Source organism: Beta vulgaris, chromosome 2 (assembly GCF_026745355.1).
Source record: "Beta vulgaris subsp. vulgaris cultivar EL10 chromosome 2, EL10.2, whole genome shotgun sequence".
NCBI lineage: Eukaryota > Viridiplantae > Streptophyta > Magnoliopsida > Caryophyllales > Amaranthaceae > Beta > Beta vulgaris.
Window position 1 is genome coordinate 37332709 of NC_079203.1, and position 23882 is coordinate 37356590.

At 36.7% G+C, this 23882-nt stretch overlaps 1 long non-coding RNA gene and 1 pseudogene across 1 annotated transcript; both read right to left on the reverse strand.

The window, feature by feature from the left end:
* Window positions 1–2669: 2669 nt before the first annotated feature.
* On the reverse strand, window positions 2670–6310 carry LOC125494847 (uncharacterized; annotated as a pseudogene).
* A 2227-nt stretch (window positions 6311–8537) lies between these two features.
* On the reverse strand, window positions 8538–9933 carry LOC130590613 (uncharacterized). Its single transcript, XR_008968457.1, has 2 exons — window positions 9757–9933; window positions 8538–8719 (listed from the first exon to the last, which is right to left on the reverse strand). It is a non-coding gene; the product is annotated as an uncharacterized LOC130590613 (long non-coding RNA).
* Between the last annotated feature and the right edge of the window lie 13949 nt (window positions 9934–23882).

Genomic DNA, 23882 nt, shown 5'->3' on the forward strand with positions numbered 1-23882 from the left:
TGGGTCGATTTGAGCCTCACCACTTTGACATCATGAATGTTCCGGTATGCTGTACTTAGCCATTTTCGGCTATGTTAATGAGATTTCCCCCACCTGACTGAGGAGGTGTCATGGCGAAATTCTCACCTTTTGAGTCTCCTTTTGCTCGCCTTTATTGGCTTGATAGTCTTAGTTTTGCTGGGCTGATATGGGTGATGCAAGGCTTTTGACAGTGTGCCTTTGAAGCTGAGATAAATTTCTCATAAGTTGAGCAGGCATCTGCGGCCGAGTAGATGCCTCGGCTGAGCAAGCACCCAAGGATGAGTGGGTACATCGAAGGAGCAGGTACCGTTGATGAGTTGGTGCCTTTGATGATGAATAGGCACATCTGGCTGAGCATATTCTTTTCGCCAAGTGGGCACCCAAGGATGAGTGGGTACCTTAGAGGATAGGAGCCCCAATAAATGAGGGTATTTTAGTCAGCTCCAGCTGGTGGAGGATTGGCTTGGGAGCATTTCTTCATGGTTGGGGCCATTGCTGAGCAGCAATGAGGTGATTTTTGCTGAGTAGCAACAAGGTGAATCTTGCTGAGTGGTGGCGAAGTAACTTCTTGTACTTTCCCCACAGACGGCGCCAAACTGTTTCTGTCTAGAAATTGAGGGTGATCACAAATGCTGATGTGTGCTAAGAGACTTGATGTAGGCCCCAAGAAGGTATGTTTGAGCTCCGTTGTCCGTACGTCGGAATCCTGCAAAACAAGGTTAGCCTACCCGGGGTGGTCCCGGGATCGCCCCTCCGACGCTCAAGTCAGTTGATGATTGAGGTAGAGAGAGAAAGGGATCAATGTAGAGAGAGATGCTCTCGTTTTTGTAGCTTAGAATTGCGTACCTTTGTCTGATGAGACAACCCCTATTTAAGAGGATAGGAGCCCCAATAAATGAGGGTATTTTAGTCAGCTCCAGCTGGTGGAGGATTGGCTTCCCTGGATGCAGGGGTATTTTAGTAACTTTGCCATAGGTGGGCTGGTCCAGGAAATGGGCCCAAACAGAAAACATTTTAAATTGAAGCATGATGGTCATTAGAGTCTGAAAAAAAAAAAAAAACCGTTGCCAAAAAAAAAAGTCTGGAAAAATAGCCAGTAATGTGATGTGCTAGTATGAGAAAGTTAAATTGGATGATAGACTTGTTGCAATGTTGTTAATAGAATTCAAGCACTTGTTCGCACAAGTGAACATGTCTTTTTTTAAATGGCTATTATGCTACTAGTTGTCTAAAGTTGTCAAGTCAATGTTATTATTTTGAGATAATTAAGTTATTGTAGATGATTGTGGTCTGGTCAAAATTTGTATTATTAAGTGTGATTTCTCCTATTACTCCTAAGTGAAGACATTGCAAATTTTTCCTCCTAAAATTTCCTCATAAGATTACCATATCAAGACTTTATTAAGGATTACATTTGTTATCTAAGTCGACATCTTAGAATTAACAATATTAAAAAAAACTAACTAGTGTGTGGCTCGGAATTGCCTTGGATACTGTTTTATTTTTTGCATGGTTGAACTTTTGTTTGTATTGTTTATGAAAATTATATTGTTTACTTTGTTTAGTTTGTAATACTTCCTCAGTTTTTTTTTTAAATACAACAATTGGACTTTTTCATTATTCGCACTTATCACTCTCATTAAAATTTGTGATTTCTACATACTGAAAAATATAGTTGTAGACGTGTTTTTATTTCGCCTACGGGTGAGCGTGTATCTGACTACCTCATTGTAAAAGTTTTATCAAAGAAATCGCCAACAAGTCTTTAAAATAATACTTATAAACCTAATTGTATATTGGAAATCGTAGGGACAAATTAGGGACTTATCCAATGTAGATTTTCCCATTCTGCCTCCATAGATGGTCAATGAACTAAAGATTGAGTTTGGGGGTGAGCGTACGAACACGGTCAGGAACCATGTTACCCATTGCTAGCCTCTACTAAATATCGATTCATATCAAAGTTTATGCAGAAGAATAATCACGTAATAGTTTTTTTTTTGGTAAATAAGTAAATTTTATTACCAAAGTAGAAAATACAAGGAAGAACCAAGCTTACAACCAACAAAACACACAAACATAAAACAAACAAAGAGAAAACTAACGTAATTTCTCTTGTTTCAAACACACCCAATACATAATCTTTCTAAGAAGCTCCATCGGTTGTTGATGCTTGTTTTGAAATCTCCGAACATTACGTTCCTGCCACAACAAGTATACAGTAACAGAGAAATTAAACTCATTCTGTAATTCTTATGAAGAGTGGAGTTCCCATTAAATTGTCGAATACAAAGTGAAAGCTCCTCGCTCCAACTCCTGACATATCTATGAAAGCCCATCCATTTCAACATTGCACTCCAAATCTGCCTGGAGAAAGGACATATGAAGAACAAGTGCTCCAAAGTCTCGTCATCACCAGAACACAAAATACATCTCTGATCACAGTAAAAACCAATTTTTTGCAAGTAATCACAAGTCAACAACCTTTTATGAAGAGCAAGCCACATGATAAACACACATTTTGGAGGGGAAGGATTATTACAGATCATTTTCTTCCAAGGTACTCTATCATGTGTACCTCTTAACAGCGCATACATCTTCTTGATTGAGAAATTTGGCTGTTGAAGAAGCTCAACACCACCATGAACCTAAGAACAATGCTGAACAACTCCAAAAATTTTCCTAACAACCCATGATGCCTGGCTAGGAGCATCCATCGTTGTAGGATTTCGAGATTTGATATAATAACCATGTATCCAGAGGACCCAAGCTCTATCTTTCTTTTGCGCAATATTCCAGAAAAGCTTAGCAATAGCTGCAATATTCCAGAGTTTAATGTTGACTATATTCCAGCCTCCTGCAACTTTGGGGAGACATAGTGTTTCCCAAGCTACTAATGCCCTTTTAGTAGCTCCTGATCTACCAGTCCACAAAAAGGCTCTGCAAGCTGCTTGAATAAGCTTTAACACCTTCTGAGGAATCACAAAAACTTGGCAAAAATAAATCTGAACCCCAAGCAAGACTGATTTAATTAACTGGATTCTACCAGCATAAGATAATAATTTAGAAGACTAACAATCAATCTTGTGCAGAATCTTCTTGATCAAGGGTTGGCATTGAATAATGGTGAGCTTTCTAGAAGAAAGAGGCACACCTAGATATTTAAAAGGCAATTCCCCTTTAGTCCACCCAAATTTGTCCAAAATCTGATTTTGGATGTCATACTAACTCCACCAAAATAAATTGAGGTTTTAGAAGGGTTAGCAACCAAACCAGACACCATAGGAAACTTCTGAAAAGCTTCATAAAGTTGCTGCACAGACAAGAGATGCCCTCGTGCAAATAACAGTAGGTCGTCAGCAAAGGAAACATGAGGAATGTTTAGCTTTTTGCACTTAGGATGAAAATGAAATGCTCTATTGTATTGTAAACCCAACATGCATCTGTTCAGGTACTCCATACACAATACAAAAAGATAAGGGGAAATGGGATCCCCCTGTTAGAGACCCTTCTTGGCATCAATAGGTATAGTGAGCTCCCCATTTACATTGAAAGTATAAGAAACTGAACATAAACAAGCCATAATCCAGTTTACAAACATATTAGGGAAGCGCAGTTCCAACATCAAATACTTCACAAAAGGCCATTCTACAGAATCGTAGGCCTTTTGGAGATCAATTTTAATCATACACCTAGGAGAAAGATGCTTCCTTCCATACCCCTTAATAAGCTCATGGCTAAGAATCACATTATCAAAGATAACTCTCCCTTTCACAAACGCAGATTGACTCCCTCTAATGATAGAATCCAATACACCTTGCATTCTGTTACTCAAGACTTTAGAAATAATCTTGTATAACACACTACAACAAGCTATTGGTCTAAAATTCTTGACAAAGCAAGCATTGTCACATTTAGGAATCAAGCAAACATAAGCACAATTGATTTGGCTAGGAATTATGCTAGAATCATAAAAATAATTCACAACATGAATAATGTCCTCACCAATAATATGCCAAGAAGACTTATAGAAGTGGACATTGAAACCATCAATGCCTGGAGCCTTACTAGAATCCATAGAGAATAAAGCATGTTTAATTTCCTCACCAGTTCAAAAAAGCGGCTGCAACCTCTTTTGGACTATCAACCCATTTACCATATTTATCACATATGCTATAAACATGGTTCTTAAGCCTTCTTGCTTTTATACTTTGATGGAAAAGGCTTGTATTATCATCACCATTTTGTATCCAGTCCACTTTTGCCTTCTGTTTCAAGAACTCTACATATACTTGGTGCTTCTGTATGTAATCTTTGACAGCTACTAGTTCTGCATCTACATATATCTCATTACCAGGATTCTGATGCATTATCTTTTGAGCTTCTAACATCTTTTGGTATGCTGCTATTTCTGAAGCATGTAACTCAGAAAAGCCTTGTTTATTCAATACCTTCAACTCTGCCTTGACAGCTTTCAGTTTCTGCATAACCACAAACATTTTGGTCCCCTGAACCCCTGTGTTCCATGCCCTTCTTACAACTTCTAGATATTGTGGTTCCTTTTTTCACATTGTATAATATCTAAAAGGTTTCACTCCAGAGCTCTCTCTAGGATAAACTCTGATTAAGGCACGAGTGTGATCAAACTTTCCCTCCTCTTGGAAACATACTTCAGCCGAGGAGTATGCATCAAGCCAACTTGGATTAGCCATAACTCTATCCATTTTAGAGAAAACTCTATGAATCCCCTCCTGCTTATTATTCCATGTAAACAAGTTCCCCACACTCTTGATATCAACCAACTCACATTCATGCATACACTCCCTTATTTCCCTGATTTCATTCTCTCTAACCAAGCTCCCAATTCTCTCTTCAATGTTCAACACACAATTCAAGTCACCACAAATCATCCAGGCTTCTTCAGTCCTCAATCTTCTCAAATCTCTCCATAACTCCTCTATACCATTACCATCATTGTAAGCATAAATGAATGTGCAAAAAAATCCACCAAGAGCACTTAAAGGTTTTACATAACAATGTATAAACTGACTAGATGCACTTATTATATTAACATTAAAGCTCCCAGCCTTCCATGCTACAATGATTCTGCCACCTTTATGATAACTCGAATTAGATGTAAAGCACCACCCAACAAACATCCTTTGGTAACGATTTCCTAAGTTAGAAATCTTCACCTTCGTCTCTGGGAGACTAACAAGACCAACAGAGAGTTTGTTAATGTAATTTCTTACATCCTCCTGTTTTCTAGCCCTGTTAATCCCCCTAACATTCCAGCAAAGAATCCTATCCATTTGGATTTAGAGAGGTCCCCCTCTCTACCTTTCCCTGCACCATTTCAGCAACATCTACCTCAGCTTCATGTTCTCCATTATGGCCCCCATCTTCCTTCTCATTTAACACATGGAAGGTATTTATGACAGTTGTATCTTTCCTTTGACTCACCCTGACCCTAATGGGTTTTAATGCTTTCTGAAACCCATCAGAATCCACAGCTTCTGGTGATTTCACATTTGATGTTTGCTCTCCTGTATGCACCTCCTTTTGTTTTATTTCCTCCTGCCTTGGTGGTTGCACTATCTTCTGCTGCCACACCTTCTTAACTTTCTTAATTCTACATTCAAGAGTTTCATGTCCCAATCCCTTACCATTCTCACATAGCACATGCTTCCATTCATATACCACTAGTACCCTAACATTGCATTCATGCTCATTGACAAAAGCAATCTTATCTGGGAATTTTTCATTCATATGCACCTCCACTAAGATTCTAGCATACTGCAACTTCTCACGCTTCCGAGTGGCTTGATCACGCTTCACAGGTTCTCCTAATAGTGCAACGATCTTATGTAATGATTTTTCCCCCTAATACTTCAGGCCAATCTTCAATTGTACCCATATGGGAAGTGTTCTTACCTCATCTCTTTCAAAATCTATTTAAGAATGCCATTGCTTCACCACTAGTGGCTTGTTATCGAAGAAATAGTGGCCATTCAGAACATGATATCGTGAGTCCATCGCATGAAACCTCACCAGAAATATGCCTTTCTTCACAAGTGTAACCTTATCTACATTCAAATCCTCCAAATTCGCTTCACATAACATGAGCTGGAGGATTTGCTCCCACAACATAGCAGATTATCGAAGAATTCCAATAGTCAATCTCTTCCTCTATATCATCCAATTCAATCCTAACAGGTTCCTTTTCAATCTCATAGTCTAATCGAATATTCAGTTTATCAATCACATTATCTTCTCCATCTTCATTCATCGTTACTATATTATCTGCAACCTCATCAAATTGTTGTTTGAAAGCCTTGCTTGTCTCATTTTCAAAAGTTATATACTTTAGCTACTGGTCGATAAGGATAGAAGAGAATCAATAATTAGGCCTCGAAATTAATAATGAGGAGTCCTTCTTTTTCCATGTACACAATCCTTTTTTTCTCATAAACATTAATAACAAATTTCATCCACTAAATGTTAACCATCATACATTTCCTAAATACTTCACAACCAAAGGTAGAGGGATGTATTTTGGGAAAATGAGGAGCTCATATCATGAATATATATCAAAAGAAATAGGCTTAGCTCGGAGTGGTTAACTAGAGAAATAAATGTAAGGAAGGTTATTTGGTTTGGTGGTGTAATTTCCTACAACAGTCATAATCATGTTTGTTTAGCCATCATATAGTTAATGCATCAATGGAGAGAAATCACAAGTTCTAGAATCCCTTAGAGAAATGGACATACCTACATGAAAAGAAAAAAGTGAAATATATAAGTTTTAAGGCACAGAAGCTCACAATTAAACATACACATGCTTGTAGGACATATGGAGTGCTACAATTGTAATTCTTATCATAGATCAAAATACAAATAAGTCATACTCTGTTAATCAATCATTGTTTCATGTCCATCAATAATCCAAAGTCAAAACACATATGTGATGATACGGGGCACATGGAAACACCTATTCAACTTGACTTTGATTTTCTAATGAGCTCGTAATTTTGTATTTTTTTAACTAAACAAACTAATTAATGCTAAATAAGACTAGGAAAGCAATAAACTATCTAGGGAGTGAGAAAGAGATAAACCATATGTACAAGAAACTCCCTCCCCACGCTGAACTCGACAATGGATTCATTGCAACGAAGGAAGCAAAAAGAGAAAGTCGTACGTGTTCATACTCTTTTTTTTTTGGTTCCTTCTCATATAATGTTGCACAAAGAAAGCTCCAAAGACATAAAACGCCACAATCTCACCACTCCAAAAAATAAAAATAAAAATAAATAAGAAATAGAAATTGTGAAGAATTGGGTTGCCTTCCAATTAACGCTGGTTTATAAAGGCCCCACATGACCATTTACCTCTTTCAATTACCAAGTGAAGGTGGTGCTTGGAGGTAGAATTCTTCAACTAAAGCCACAACACCCTTCTCCTCAATCTTAGTATCATCACCACCATCCCATGGGTAAAGCGACCCATCGGTAACTTGTAGGAACTCATCTTCAGTTAACTCCTCAATAAAATCATTAGTACTACTGTCACCTGGCTCCCATAATCTCTAAAGTCTCATATCGTCCCCCGGGCACTTCAGGATTGCAAACTCATGAACCGTGGCATATGTGACATATACTCTGCAACATGTACTATCAAGCATAGGGCTTTCATGAGCCATGTTAAGATTGAAAGTCACATGTTCATTCCTAATATTTAGTGTGATACTTCCCGCCCTTAGATCGATCATTTTTCCTATAGTGTACAAAAAGGGTCTACCCAAAATATATGGGGATTTTTGGGTCTTCAGCCATGTCAAGCACCACAAAATCAACAGGGATGTAAAACTTACCCACTCGAACAGGGCTGTCCTCTAAGATACCAAATGGGTGTTTAATAGAACGGTAAGCCATTTGGAGGGTCATAGTGGTACACTTAAGTTTTCCCATATTAAGTTTTTTACACAAGGAAAGGGGAAGGACATTGACACTGGCACCTAGGTCACACAAAGCATTATCAATACAAATAGGACCAATAGTGCAGGGTATGGAAAAACTACCAGGGTCTTTCTTCTTAGGGTGGGACCTTTTCTAATGATCGCACTACAATGTTCAGTAAAGGCTATAAACTCCAACTCATCAAACGTTCTTTTCTTATTCAACACATCTTTCAAAAACGTAACATACATAGGGATCTGCGTAATCCATTCAGAGAAAGGAAAGTTACCCGAAGGCTTTTCACAATAGCCAAGAAATTACTGAACTTCTTATCAAACTTAGAGCATGACGCACAGTGCGAAAATGGGAGTTTAAGAGCCAAAGGTGGAGGTGGACCGACAAAGTCCCTTTTTCCTCTCATTGTCATGGGCAACATGTGTAACACCCCAAAACTTTGGTTCTAAAAATTTATAAAATATTCACTTTTCATTAAAATATCTGACCAAACCTTTAGGGTGTTATCGCCGCATCTATTGTTCAAAATGAATGCAAGGCTAATTATTAGAAATAAAAATTTTACTCACAAACCAAAGTATCAAAATAAACCAAACTAAGTTGTCTACTTTATACCAAAACAAAACTAAACAATCTCAAATGGCAGTACTGTAGTGTTTATTAAACTAGGTGAACTTAAAAACTATAAATTCACTCATTCCTGCAACGTAGTCCCTTTCACCAACCTGCACAATATAAATAGGAAAAGAGCAAAGAAAAACAAAAACACAAAAATTAGCGAAAGCTAAGTAATTACAACTCCATCCCGTAAAATAATAGTAATAATAGTTATATTTTAAAAATAATTTTTATAACATACATACAAATATATACAATGCAGACAAGTATAACATAATACAGACAAGTATATAATATGATTAACCATTTCAATTATTCAAGTTTATATGAGTCATACACAACAATTTTATTTATTAGAAGGGAATTGAACGTCAGTAGGCCGGGACTAATCCCAGTAACCACCTACTTCAACATGGGTCGTCACCCAGATAAATAAGAGTAATGGCCAATATCGTTTTGCAGAACGTCCCTAGTGTGCACACCCCTCACTAATCTAATGGGTATCCGCAATGCGCACCAATAGTATTAGGAGGAAGACAATAAAGAGTTGTAACAGAATAAAATCAAGTACTGTTCATCACCTATGGAGGATCCAAATCCACAGGATAATTCCCTCAATTTCCACTTTATGTGATTAATAGATTTTTTTAAAAGTTGTGACACATCAAACATCACATTAACATTAGCAGGAACATCTTCAGTTCAATAAATACTTTTCACAACTTAACCACTTAATATAATCATGATAATAACGTCCATAATTCGTAGTAACCAATACATCCATCATTAGAGCCTCAAAGAGTCACCATATCAACTTATACCGTTCGAAACATCATTAACTCACTAATTTTACCCATTAAGTTACATTACCAACGTTAATATAATTTCTTAAACATGGTGATTACATATGTACACTACATTCCAAAAGTAATAATAAAACACTTGTAGATACATATGTATTATACGTAGGAATAATAGGTACTATAAATATAATAATAATAATTTTAGTCATAACACATACTAATACTATTTATGCCACATATATACATCTAATATAAACATAAAATCATATAATCACATGTATTACACATAGCACATACAATTCCTAACGGGATTCTAATTGTTGATGGACATTGTGAATTACCTCAAACGCGTCCCAAATATAGCAATATCAACTAAAAGTCGTCTTCTACGAAGTTTCCGTCTACAACAAATAATATTACCTAAAGTTAGTCACTTAATGTAATATCTCGAAAATAATTAACCACAGTTTACAAGATAAATAATTAACAAAAGGAAAGAAAGAAGAAAAAAAATAAAAAAAAAATTGAGGAAAAGCGTACAGGTGCAACAGGTGCACAAAATTCAATAATATAACACCCTGTGATTGTGGCAGCAAGTCACAACTCTCCGTGAACTTGCTGTCCACACTCCTTAATTTGTTTTTTTTTTTTTTCAAAACATCAAGCCTATAAAGGAACCTTTGTTCCTATTTAGCCATTATTCCACCAAAAACCAGAAGAACAGAAGAAAGAATAAAGAAGACGGGAGAAGGAAGAAGAGAAGAAGAAGATCGGTCGCGGACTCCGGTCAAGTCGCCGGAGTCACGTCGGGTTTTAAAAATTTACATCATTTTTCTGTTTAAAACCTTCGAAAATAACAATGGTAATTCTAGATCTGAAATTTAGAACTTACCAAAGAGATGAAGAAAGTGAATTATGTGAGAATTTCTGGTGTTTGGGGATATATATATGTATGTAAATCTAGGGTTTCACTAAAAGATAAGTATTTTAAAAAATTTCAGAATTTTCTTTTCTCTCTATCTTTCTTTTTTTTGAACAAAAAAAATCTGATTTTTAAAAAAAATCTCATTTCGAATTTTTTTTTTTTTTTTAAAACATAAAAATCTGATTTAATAAATAAATAGTTTCATAAAAATCTGATTTGTTATGATTTTACTTTATTTTTCAGAATTTTATATTTATAAAATCTTATTATAACAAAATAAATTTATAAAATAGTTACAAAAATTTGGATATTACATCTACTCTCCCTTAAAAGAAAGTTCGTCCTCGAACTTTAACGTTATCGTTCGCTACTAATATGCAAACAAAAAGTTAGAATCACATTCTACCCCCCTTAAAGAGTTTCGTCCCCGAAACTCAAGCGTACCTGCTGAAAAAGTTCGGGATATCGATTTTTCATATCATCTTCGGCTTCCCAAGTAGCCTCTTCAGAAGTTTGACTTGACCATAACACCTTGACCAATTTTACCGCCTTGTTCCGGGTACTTCTCGTTTTGGTATCAAGGATCCTAACTGGGCGTTGCTCAAAGGATAAGGTTTCATCTAGTTCAATGGTTTCAGGTTGAATGATATGGGTAGGATCATGGACATATTTTCGAAGTTGAGACACATGAAAGACGTTATGGACATTAGCTAACTCCATTGGTAAAGCTAATCTATAGGCTACTTCCCCAATTCGTTCCAAGATCTCATATGGTCCAATGTAACGTGGACTCAACTTTCCTTTCCTACCAAATCTCATGACCCCCTTTGTTGGTGACACTTTTAGCAAAGCCTTCTCCCTAACCTCAAATTTCATCTCCCTTCTATTCTGATCTGCGTAAGCCTTTTGTCTATCTTGAGCTGCCCTCATGTGCTCCTGAATAAGCCTAACTTGTTTCGTTGTTTCTTCAATCATCTCAGGCCCTAAAGTCATCGTCTCACTTATGTCACTCCAACACAAAGGACTCCTACATTTTCGCCCATACAATGCTTCATACGGTCCATCTTTATGCTTGAGTGATAACTGTTGTTATACGAAAACTCTATAGTTGGCAAATAATCATCCCAAGATCCTCCAAAGTCTATCACACATGCTCTCAACATATCCTCCAATGTTTGAATTGTTCTCTCGTCTGTCCATCTGTTGCAGGGTGGAAAGCTGTACTAAATTTGAGCAATGTCCCAAAGGCTTGTTGTAACCTCTCCCAAAACTTGGACAAAAATCTCGAGTCTCTATCTGAAACGATATCCTTTGGTACTCCATGCAGTCTAACAACCTCTCGCACATATGCACTAGCCAACTGTTGCATACTCCATGTATCCTTCATTGCTATAAATCTGGCCGACTTTGTCAATCGATCCACTATAACCCATATGGCATTCTTAGCTGACTTAGTAAGTGGTAATCCCATCACAAAATCCATTGAAATAGACTCCCATTTCCAACTCGGCACTTCTAAAGGTTGCATCATTCCACCAGGTCTCATATGCTGAATCTTCACTTTCTGACACGTCAAACACTTTGCAACAAACTCTGCCACTTCACGTTTCATGTTTTTCCACCAAAAATGCTGCTTCAAATCCTTATAAAGTTTATCTCCTCCAGGATGCACAGAATATGGCGTATTATGAGCTTCTTCCAAAATCTTTCTTTTTAACTCCTCATCCTTAGGAACACACCATCTTCCCTTGTACTTCACAACACCATTTTCATCAATGTCAAACTCGATGACAACTCCATCTTCTTTCATTTTCTTTATCTTCACCATCCACTCATCACTACTTTGCTTCTCTCGAATCTCATCGAATAAGGTGGGTTGCACGCATAGTGCATTCAATTGAGCTTCCACTTGCCCTTGCTCCATGACTTCTAAACTCATTCTCCTGAAATCTTCACACAATCTCTTAGATAACACCATCATGTTCATCGAATGACTAGTCTTCCTACTCAATGCATCAGCAACTTTATTCGCTTTACCCTCATGATACAAAATCTCTAAATCATAATCCTTAATGAGTTCAAGCCATCTCCTCTGTCTCATGTTCAACTCCTTCTGAGTAAATATATATTTCAGACTTTTATGATCGGTGAAAATCTTACATGACACACCATACAAATAATGTCTCCAAATCTTCAATGCGAATACTACAGCAGCTAATTCTAAATCATGAGTAGGGTAATTCTGTTCATAAGGCTTAAGTTGTCTCGAAGCATATGCTACCACCTTACCATGTTGCATCAATACACATCCTAACCCATTCTTAGAAGCGTCACTATACACCTCAAAACCTTCTAATCCAGATGGTAACGTCAAAACTGGTGCTGAAGTAAGTCTTTGCTTCAATTCCTGAAAAGCTTTCTCACACCTCTCATCCCACTGAAATCGAGTTGTTTTCTTCATCAAATTTGTCAAAGGTTGAGCTACTTTTGAAAATCTTGCACAAACCTCCTATAGTAGCCAGCAAGTCCTAAGAAACTTCTAATCTCAGTCACATTACTAGGTCTCACCCATTCTGTTACTGCTTGTATCTTTGATGGATCTACAGCAACACCTTCCTTCGAAATCACATGACCTAAAAATGCAACTTTCTCAAGCCAAAACTCACATTTTGATAACTTAGCATACAACCTTTTCTCTCGAAGTATCTCCAAAACTTTCCTTAAATGACCTTCATGCTCTTCTTTGTCCTTCGCTTCTTAGAAACCTCTTCATCGAACCCATCGTCCCCAACAACCTCAAAAGTAGCCAACTTGTCTTCCTCAATGAAAGTAGTGTTGTTATTGCTAATCATAGCGGGCTTATCGTTTCTTAAACAACTCATTAAAGTGATTGCATTAACACTTGCTCTGGCATAGACAGATTGGCTAGGCAAAGAATCAGGTTGTCTAGTGGAGGAAGAACTTGCCAACTGAGCTATTTGTGAATCTAACATCTTATTATTTGTCTCCTGTAGTTTGTTATGAGCATGCATGTTCTCAAATTGAGACCTAACATCTGCTTGAAAGGAAAGGATACCCTTATGCATCTACAACATGAGATTTTTTTAGTTCAACAATAGTTGGGTTTGAAGTAAGTGTGCTATGTTTCTGTCGAAAATTGATTTCTCTGAGATCCAAGAGGAGCTTGTTGTTGTGACTAATACTGCTGAAACCGGGGTTATGGTATGGACTGTTGTTGCTGCTGAGGTTGTGGATAACATTTTTGTCGTGGATTCAACACATTATTGCTCATATATTAGAGATTTGGATGATCTCGCATCCTAGGATTATATGTATTTGAGTATGGATTGAACTAGGGCTTGTGCTGTGACTACAATGCGTGCACTATCTCGCTAGAAGGTAGGAGAGCAGGGCACTCTTGCGAGTTATGTCCAGCTATTCCACAAGCATCACATATGAGAGCATTGTATCCAAAGAATTGGCCATAGCATTTACACTCACGTGGGAGGAGGGTTCATTATTACCAAGTTTCAAAGAATCGATCTTCTGATTTAAACCAGTTAATTGCCTAAACAATAGAAAGTAGGCCTCAAGATCATGCTTGTCTCCTTTCTTTATAGAAGATCAAACAGTAGACGCTTGATTAAAAGCAAGTTTCTCTAGAAGTTCATACCATTCATCAATGCTTTGTCCAGGAAAAACCGACCAGAGGCTCAATCAGTTACCCGCCTCGTATCTACATTAACTCTAGCGTAGAAAATCTGACACAAATACCACTTGTCAAAACCATGATGAGGACAAAGGGCATTGCATATCCTTGAATCCTGCCCAAGCTTCCTACAATGACTCCAGGATCTTAGGTGAAAGTCATTGTCTCATGACACATATCTGCAGTCTTTTGATATGTATACCATTTGATGAGTATTTTTGATAACTTTGCCCAAGTGGTGATGGAGGCAAACAACTTGTTATACCAAAACATAGCTTTGTCTCGTAGAAAAAAGCCAAATAGAATAATTTTCATTTCCTTAGCAGAAATACCAGCTTGTTTCTGAGTAGTACAACATTATGAAAATCGCTGCAGGTGCTGGCTTGGGTCTTCAGAAGGTAAACCAAATTTGAACCATATTCAACGCATGAGATTTGATTTCAAAATTCGCAGCAGCGATAGTAGGCATCGGTACCCCAGTGAGTACATTATCAGGGGATGGTTGTGCATAATCCCTGAAAGTCCGGGTAGCATTTTCACCCATTGTAAGAGAAATAGGGGTGACATGGAAGTCTTGCTGCGGTGATGATGGTGGAGTAGGTGTCGTTTGGGAAGGTGTCCCTATAGACAACTTTGCTTGCTTAGTTTTCTTTCGGAGTTAACAAGTAGTTTTTTCAATCTCCGGATCAAATGAAATTAGATTTGGAGATTTTTGTTTCCTACTCATACACCAAAAACACTAAAACAAACGTGAGATGCTGCAACGAACAGGCGTTTTTCAGAGTAGGTTAGTGTAATACTATAATTCAGATAAAATAAAAATAAGTCGGCTCCCCAGCAACTGCGCCAAAATTTGACAGGCTAAAATCATATCACCTGATCAAAAATAACCTAAGGTCCACTAACTAATAGTCAGGGAAGTCAGGATCGAATATACAAAGACATAAATATACTATTATATCTTAACTCTAATATTATACTAACTAAATCAGATGAAAAAGGGTTGGTAAACTGAACTAAGCAAATAATCAAATAACAAATATCAATTAAGGCAAAGACTAGGGAATGGTTCACATGTATGTAATTTAGGAAATCAAGAATGATTGAAGACCTCCATGAAATAATCTAACTACGACACATGTAATTCCTCTTGAACATTACCTCCCTCGAAGCTCAATAAGTCGCTCTCCCATGGTCATAGATCGCTAAGCATACTATTGAGAGCCTATACAAAATCCTACATCCCGGTCTACAACTTTGTATTGCAACAATAATCAAAACAATTGGCCAACCTTTTAGATTAACTTAAATAACTCAATAGTAAGAATCAAACAAATCAATGAATTAAACAGTCATTCAATCAATCCCTCATATGCATACATAGATCCCCAATCCCTAAAAAGTAAACTACTCACACATAATTAGCGAAAACACGATCACAATTAAATAAGATAGAAACATGATGAAATAACAAAGAAGAATTGAAAAGGAAATAGTCAGGGATGAGAAATAATACCAATTGAAGTAACGAATATTGAAAACAATTACTCTATTGAATCTTGATGAATGAATTTGTAAAGTAGAATAAAACTAGGGTTATTGAGAGAATAAAAGTGCTTAGAAAATTGATGACTGAAATAATAGTAAAAACGTCTTGTGTTCTACCAAAAAAGGATAAGTATTTATATTAAAACCAAAACTGGCGCAAAATGCACTTCGAATACTTAAAAACAACCTCCCCCGGATCGCCGGGGTGGATTCCGCCTGGTCGGGCGGTTGTCATGTCATTTTCCGCAAAAGTGAAATAGCGCCCCGCCCGGTCGGGTTCGCAACAAAATATTTTGTTTTCTCCAAAATCTTCTCCAAACGATAAAAATTTGGCTAAGTAAAGGCGCCCGGGCGGATTCCGCCCGACTGGGCGGTCATAAGCCTACACAAATGTCTATCTTCAACACGCCATAAATTTTTTGTTATTTGTCGGAATTAGGCATGTGACCACTCGTTGGAAAGCTCTTGAAGCGCAAAATAAAAACCAATTGAAATTACTAAATTTGGATTTGCAGAAATGGAGATGTAATCAAAAAAGTGGATTGTAGTTATTTTTCTACTTCTTTCAGTATCAGCTCTCCTTCAAAACTCTTCCAAATCAATGCTCGTGTTCTCAAAAGTCAATCATGTAGTGATATAATTGAGTAGAAAATGCACCAAAACATGCCAATTACTACAATGATCAACCCGAAACTACAAAAACACTACAAGGAGCACATTAGTATTAAAAATAGCTCCAAAGAACGTAATTAAGACCAATAATCAATGAGAGATTGGGTAAAAACTCTATATAAAATAGACATATCAATGACCATTTTTTAACTAACACGTAGTCTTCTAAACCTTCGACTATCAGTTATATATTTGGGAAAGTAGGATCCACCACAATTGGTTTTTCAAACTAAAATATGATATCTCAAAACACAATGACTATTCTGCTACTGGTGCAATTAATTGAAATTCGAGTGAGAACTTTCTGCAAACTTTTGCTTACATATTAAACTATCAAACTTTATTCTCAGAATGGTTACAGAATTACCCCTTTTTTATAATGACAAAAATCTTGTTCGCTCTCCACACATTCAAAATATTGAAATAGAAGGTGATAATGTTGCAAAAAGTATATCCAAGTTCCACAATCCATGTCAAAGTTCAACTTTGATTGATGTAATAGTATTCACGTTTCTCATAAAACAATTAAAGCATCCAACTATATATCTCTTTTCGATTATCTCCTAAGAGCATAACCAATGGTTAGACCAATTTTAGGGGTCACCAATTATTTTATTACTTTCTCTTTCCTCCACCTCATTTATGCCCAACTTACCCAAAAACCCTTATTTTTTTACTCCCAATGGTTAGATTGATTTAAAGGATCATCAAACTCTCTCTCCTATTTACCATACCCCAAAAAATTAAAACCAAATTAACTAACCCAATATACTCTTGCCACATGTCCACCTTTATATAACTTTGGCTGACAAGTTTTTGGGATGAACGGTCCATCCCAATGCCCAGTTCATCTTCTTCTCTCTCCTCTTTGTACTCTCTCTCCTATTTTTTATTATTACTTTTTCCCTCTCTCTCCTCATGAACTCCCAAGAGTTCAACCACTGGGTATGCTCTAACCCTTTCTATTACATAAGTAGTCGAATGTTAACTTTGTAATTTTTCATAACGATACTTTAAGTGTTCCTATCGAACCAAGTACTTTAAAAATGTATTCTTAATTTTTATTTTAAGGTAAGATGAAGACAATTACCTCTAGAAAACAAACAAATTGTTGAGAAACAGTGGAATGAGCAATTCCACTGTTCACATGTGTGAAGTCCACTGTTCACATATTGTGCGAAGTCTATTTTTCCTGCGTGCATTCAATGCATGTCAGGTAATTTTCTCCCGTATTGAAAATTTTGCAATTGTGCACAGTAGAAACTTTGCCTATATATACCAGTGTAAGAAATCAGTTTTACACATCAATGCAATACAATACTCTCTGATATATTTGCATAACTTCTCTCTCTATTTCTCACAACACGTTATCAGCACGAGTGTTCTACCGGAAATTTTTTTTAAGGTATCTTTAAAATTTTTACATCCATTTTGTTTTTAAGTTTAAATTTTTTTCCAAGCCCAACCTTTTACTACCCGAACATGGACCAACAAAGTAACGGGATTAACATTGTTTTACACAATGTCTCTGTCTCGGGTATTTATTTTTGGATAGAGCGAAACAATGTGCCATTCACTACCAACCCAGCGAGGGGAACTGTAATACAGCCCCGACCCAGTAACCGTAACAACGGTACAAATACTCATACCAGAGAAAACCCACAAACCCCTGTTCCCAACACCAATAATAACCCTCCTATACAACCAGCTGAAAATCAACCTCCGCCCAGTAATAAAAGAGATAGAGATGAACAGGAAGAAACTAGTAGTAAACGTCACCATACTACTAACGCAGAAAACAAATAATTTTAACGCCACCTTCATGGAGGGCAAGGACATTTTATTTACTTTTTTTATTTTATCTGCTCTTAAACCGCCTATATGGACAGGTTAATTTTTTTATTGCCCCTATATGGACGGCCTAGTGAAATGATAGCATTATTATGTCTTATATATGCAATAATGTTGTATGTATGCAGGGAACAAGCATTCAGAACATTATTATATATTATTGTCTCTAATCTTCTACTTTTTTGCATTTATAGTTACATATATTATATTACCAATTTACTAGCATGCTCTAATATATATTTGTCAATATTAGAATTTTATTGCGTTGTATATTTTTTAACTGTATATGAACTGCACAGTTAGGGATAACCCTCTATAAAAGCGGATTACCATCCCCATTTTCACCACATATCCCTTATCTTCTTCCGATTTTTTTTCTCTAAACCCACAAATTTTTTTCCTTCTTCCTCAACCTTCCGGCCACCATGTTTAACGCCGACGACAACCGTCCTCCACCCTCATCTTCCTCTTTTGAAGAGGATTTTAGGAAAATAAAACTCTACTTATTTCTTATAGCCGGTTTCTTTTTCCTCCTCATGGCATTAATGATATATCTCCTAATACATAAATAGGAGACAAAAAAAAAAAATTTCCCCCGGAAGAATGGCGAAAAATGCACATGAATATCATTTTTTTTGTTTTTAAGTGCATTTTAGGAAGTTTTTTTTTTATTCACTTGTTGTATTTTGTTTTTTTTTTTGGTATTTTCTTGTTTTTTTTTGCTTAGCTTCATTATTGTTGTCGCTATTTTAGTTTTTTTTGTTTGTATTATTTATCTATAATAATAATGATATAAATCAAGGGGAGATAATATATATATGTGATTTATCATCATTACTAATTTCAAATATTTACCTATTTGTAGTCAAAAGAATGGGAGATCTAGTGAAAAGACAATTTAACATACTAGATCTATCTGGGCAAAAGTTTTTAGAATGGACGGTGGACGCCCAAATGAATTTAAAGGCCCAAGGACTGGAACATACAATTAAAGATGTGACAACCCAACAAGGGGATGCAACTACAACAGCCGCATCAGTTAAAATTGCGACTGTACAAGAAAAGGCAAAAGCCTTAGTCCTCCTAAGACATCATTTACATGAAAGTTTAAAAAGTGAATATCTACTTGTGGATGATCCAAAAGAACTATGGGATAGCCTAAATGAAAGATATGGGCATCACAAAAATGTGCTTCTCCCAAAGGCACATTATGACTGGACCAATCTGAGGTTCCAGGATTTTAAAACGGTCAGTGATTACAATTCAACATTGTTTAGAATTGTATCATTGTTAAGATATTGTGATCATCCCATCACGAAGAGCAAATGATAAACAAAACGCTCTCCACTTTCCACGCCTCTAATATCATATTGGCAGAACAATACAGGTTCAGAGCTTTCAAAAAGTACTCTGAGCTAATCTCAGTACTACTTGTGGCTGAACAAAATAATGATCTTTTGCTGAAAAATCATAATCTTAGACCTACGGGGTCTTCAGCCACTCATGAGATAAATGCTATAGAAAGCTCTAATCCACCAGAAGCAAATGCTATACATAGTGGTGGACGCGGTAATTACAACGGTCGTGGGAGAGGACGTGGTAATTACCGTGGCCGAGGTGGACGTGGAAGAGGCCGATTTTCCCCAAGAAATAATAATTTTAAACATTCTGATAAAAATTGGGGACAATCATCTGGAAATCAAGGCAGACGTCCTATAAAGGAAATGATACTTGCCATAGATGTGGCATGACCGGGCACTGGGGCCGCACATGTCGTACTGCCAAACATTTGGTAGATCTATATCAAGCTTCAATAAAAAACAAAGGAAAAAATGCTGAAGCAAACTTTGTTAATGAAGCCACTACATCCATGCCCAGCCTTGATGTTTCAGATTTTTTTATGGATGATGCTGAAGTTGAAAATAAGTTTGTTTAGATCACAATCGATTAATGTGCTTAGTTTATTTAAACTGCTTCAATATCCACTTTCATGTATTTGTTCCTTTATTATTAATAAAAATACGTATTTTTCTTATACTAATCATCGTATTTATTATTTATGAAGATATGAATTCATCAGAAGTTGGAATTAAAGAACAATGTCTCCTGGACAGTGGGACAACACACACCATATTGAAAAATAAAGAGTATTTTTCAAAACTTACAATATTCCAAGCAAATGTTAGTACAATTTCTGGGACAGCCAAGCTAATTGAAGGCTCTGGAAAAGCTTGCATTATATTTCCAAATGGGACAAAATTGATAATTAATGACGCATTATATTCGAGTAAATCTCGAAGGAACCTCATAAGTTTCAAAGATGTACGTCAGAATGGTTACCATTTGGAAACAATGACGGTGAACAAAGAGGAATTCATATGCCTAACGGCAGAGAAAAACGGCAAGAAATACATCTATGAAAAATTGCCAGCAATTTCCTCGGGACTATATCGCATAGATATACGTCCGATTGAAATTAATATGATATCTAACCAGAAGTTAGATAATAGAAATCATTTACTCTATGGCATGACCGATTAGGCCATCCTGGCACAGGAATGATGCATAGAATCATTGAAAACTCAAATGGACACTCTATAAAGAATGTCAAAATTCCTCGGTCAAATGAATTAACATGCTCTGCATGCTCACTTGGCAAATTGATAATCAGCCATCTATAAATAAGATTGCCACTGAATCTCCAATGTTTTTAGAAAGAATTCAAGGAGATATTTGTGGGCCTATTCATCCTGCATGTGGACCATTTCGTTATTTCATGGTATTAATTGATGCCTCTACTCGATGGTCACATGTGAGCCTTCTGTCAAGCAGAAATGTTGCATTTGCAAAACTTTTGGCTCAAATAATTCGATTAAGAACTCAATTCCCAGATCATACAATAAAGAAAATAAGATTAGACAATGCTGGGGAATTTACATCCCAAACATTTAATGACTATTGCATGTCTATTGGGATTATTGTTGAGCACCCTGTACCTCATGTACATACACAAAATGGTCTTGCTGAATCATTAATCAAAAGACTACAATTAATTGCAAGACCATTAATAATGAGGTCAAAATTGCCATCTACTACTTGGGGTCATGCTATATTACATGCGGCAACATTGATAAGATTAAGGCCGACAGCCTATCACAAATTCTCACCATTACAATTAGTATCTGGTCGAGAACCGAATATCTCACATTTGAGAATTTTTGGGTGCGCTGTACATGTACCTATTGCTCCGCCCCAACGTACTAAAATGGGTCCACAAAGAAGGATGGGAATATATGTTGGATTTGAATCTCCATCAATTATCAAATATTTAGAGCCAACAACTGGTGATCTATTTACGGCTCGATTTGCCGACTGTCATTTTAATGAGTCGGTATTCCCATCCTTAGGGGGAGAGAAAGTGGACCCACAAAATATAAAATCGGAAATTACATGGAACGCATCGCAAATGTCGTTTCTGGACCCGAGAACAAATTCATGTGAACAAGAAGTCAAGAAAATTGTTCATCTGCAAAGTATTGCAAACCAATTGCCAGATGCATTCACAGATTCTAAGAAAGTGACAAAGTCACATGTACCTGCTGCGAATGCTCCGGAACGGATTGAAATTCCTAATAATAATAAGGCAATTGAAAATGAGTCAATAGCACGTCGAAAACGTGGCAGACCACCCGGTTCTAAAGATTTAAAACCGAGAAAAATGAAAAGGCAAGGGGAGACAACGAACGAAATTAATATAAATCTCCCAACAGAGCATGATGAAAACAAAAATGAAGAGAAACGTGTTCCAGAAGAAAAGGAACATGAAAGCTAGACAACAATGAAACTTCAATTAATTATGTTTCTACAAAGAGACAATGGAATCGAAAAGATGTTGTCTTGAATGAAATTTTTGCTTACTCGATAGCGGTTGAAATGACATACGATGAAAATGATGTAGAGCCAAATACAGTTGATGAATGTCGCCGTAGAAAAGATTGGCCAAAATGGAAAGAGGCAATTCAAGCAGAATTGAGATCACTTGAAAAACGTGAAGTATTCGGTCAAATAACCCAAATACCAAAAGGTGTAAAACCAGTTGGGTACAAATGGGTATTCGTGAGAAAACGAAATGAGAAAAATGAGGTTACTAGATATAAGGCAAGATTAGTAGCCCAAGGCTTCTCGCAAATGCCAGGGATTGATTATGATGAGACATATTCTCCAGTAGTCGATGCAACTACACTAAGATTTCTGGTAAGTTTATCAGTTTCGAAAGGATTGCAAATGAGATTGATGGATGTAGTGACCGCATATTTGTATGGCTCACTTGACACAGATATTTATATGAAAGTTCCTGAAGGACTAAAACTACCAGAAAATTGCATGCCCAAAGAGATGTTCTCAATAAAATTGAGAAAATCACTCTATGGGTTAAAACAATCTGGAAGAATGTGGTATAATCGTCTTAGTGAATACCTATTGAAAGAAGGATTCAAAAATAATCAAATCAGTCCCTGTGTTTTCATTAAGCGATCTAAATCAGGATTCGCGATCATTGCTGTATATGTCGATGATTTGAACATTATCGGAACTCCTAGAGAACTTGAAGCACTGCAAAATACTTGATGAAAGAATTTGAGATGAAAGATCTCGGGAAGACAAAATTTTGCCTTGGCCTGCAAATGGAACATCTAAGAAATGGGATTTTTGTCCATCATTAAACTATACAGAAAAAATCCTGAAACGTTTTTTCATGGACAAAGCCCACCCAATAAGTTCTCCAATGGTAGTGCGTTCCCTGAATGAGAAAGATGATCCATTCAGACCACGAGAAGAGAACGAGGAGATTCTTGGTCCTGAAGTACCATATCTAAGTGCAATTGGGCTTTAATGTACTTGGCTAACAATACTCGACCTGACATAGCTTTTTCAGTAAACTTGTTAGCTAGATACAGCAATGCACCAACCAAGAGACATTGGAATGGAGTCAGACACTTATTACGTTATCTTCGAGGAACACAAGATCTCGGATTATTCTATCAGTCAAGACCCAATGCGTCACTCATTGGATATGCAGATGCTGGCTACCTCTCAGACCCACAAAAGGCTAAGTCTCAATCCGGATATGTATTCACTTATGGAGGTACTGCAATATCTTGGAAATCACAAGCAGACTTTGACGGCCACATCATCAAATCATGCGGAATTAATTGCTCTTTATGAAGCTGGAAGGGAATGTGTATGGCTAAGGTCAATGATCAAGAATATCCAAGAAGAATGCGGGATGGAAACAATAACAACAAATCCAACTATCATCTACGAAGACAATACTGCATGCATCACCCAAGTAAGCGAAGGGTACATCAAAGGAGACAGAACTAAACATTTATCACCAAAGCTCTTCTTCACTCATGACCTCCAAAAGGAAGGGACGATCAACATTCGACAAATCCAATCATGTGAGAATCTTGCAGATTTATTCACCAAATCCCTTCCGGCGAAGAAATTTGAAGAATTAGTCCGAAAAATTGGAATGCGTCATCTTCATGATATATGCTAGATTCAGGGGGAGTATTATATGCGCTGCACTCTTTTTCCCTTCGATCAGGTTTTTATCCCACTGGGTTTTTCCTGACAAGGTTTTTAATGAGGCAGTTGATTTTAAGCATATAAGGATACATAATAGTTGTACTCTTTCCCTAGTTATGGATTTTTCCCCACGGATTTTTCCTAACAAAGATTCTTAATAAGACAACGTCTAT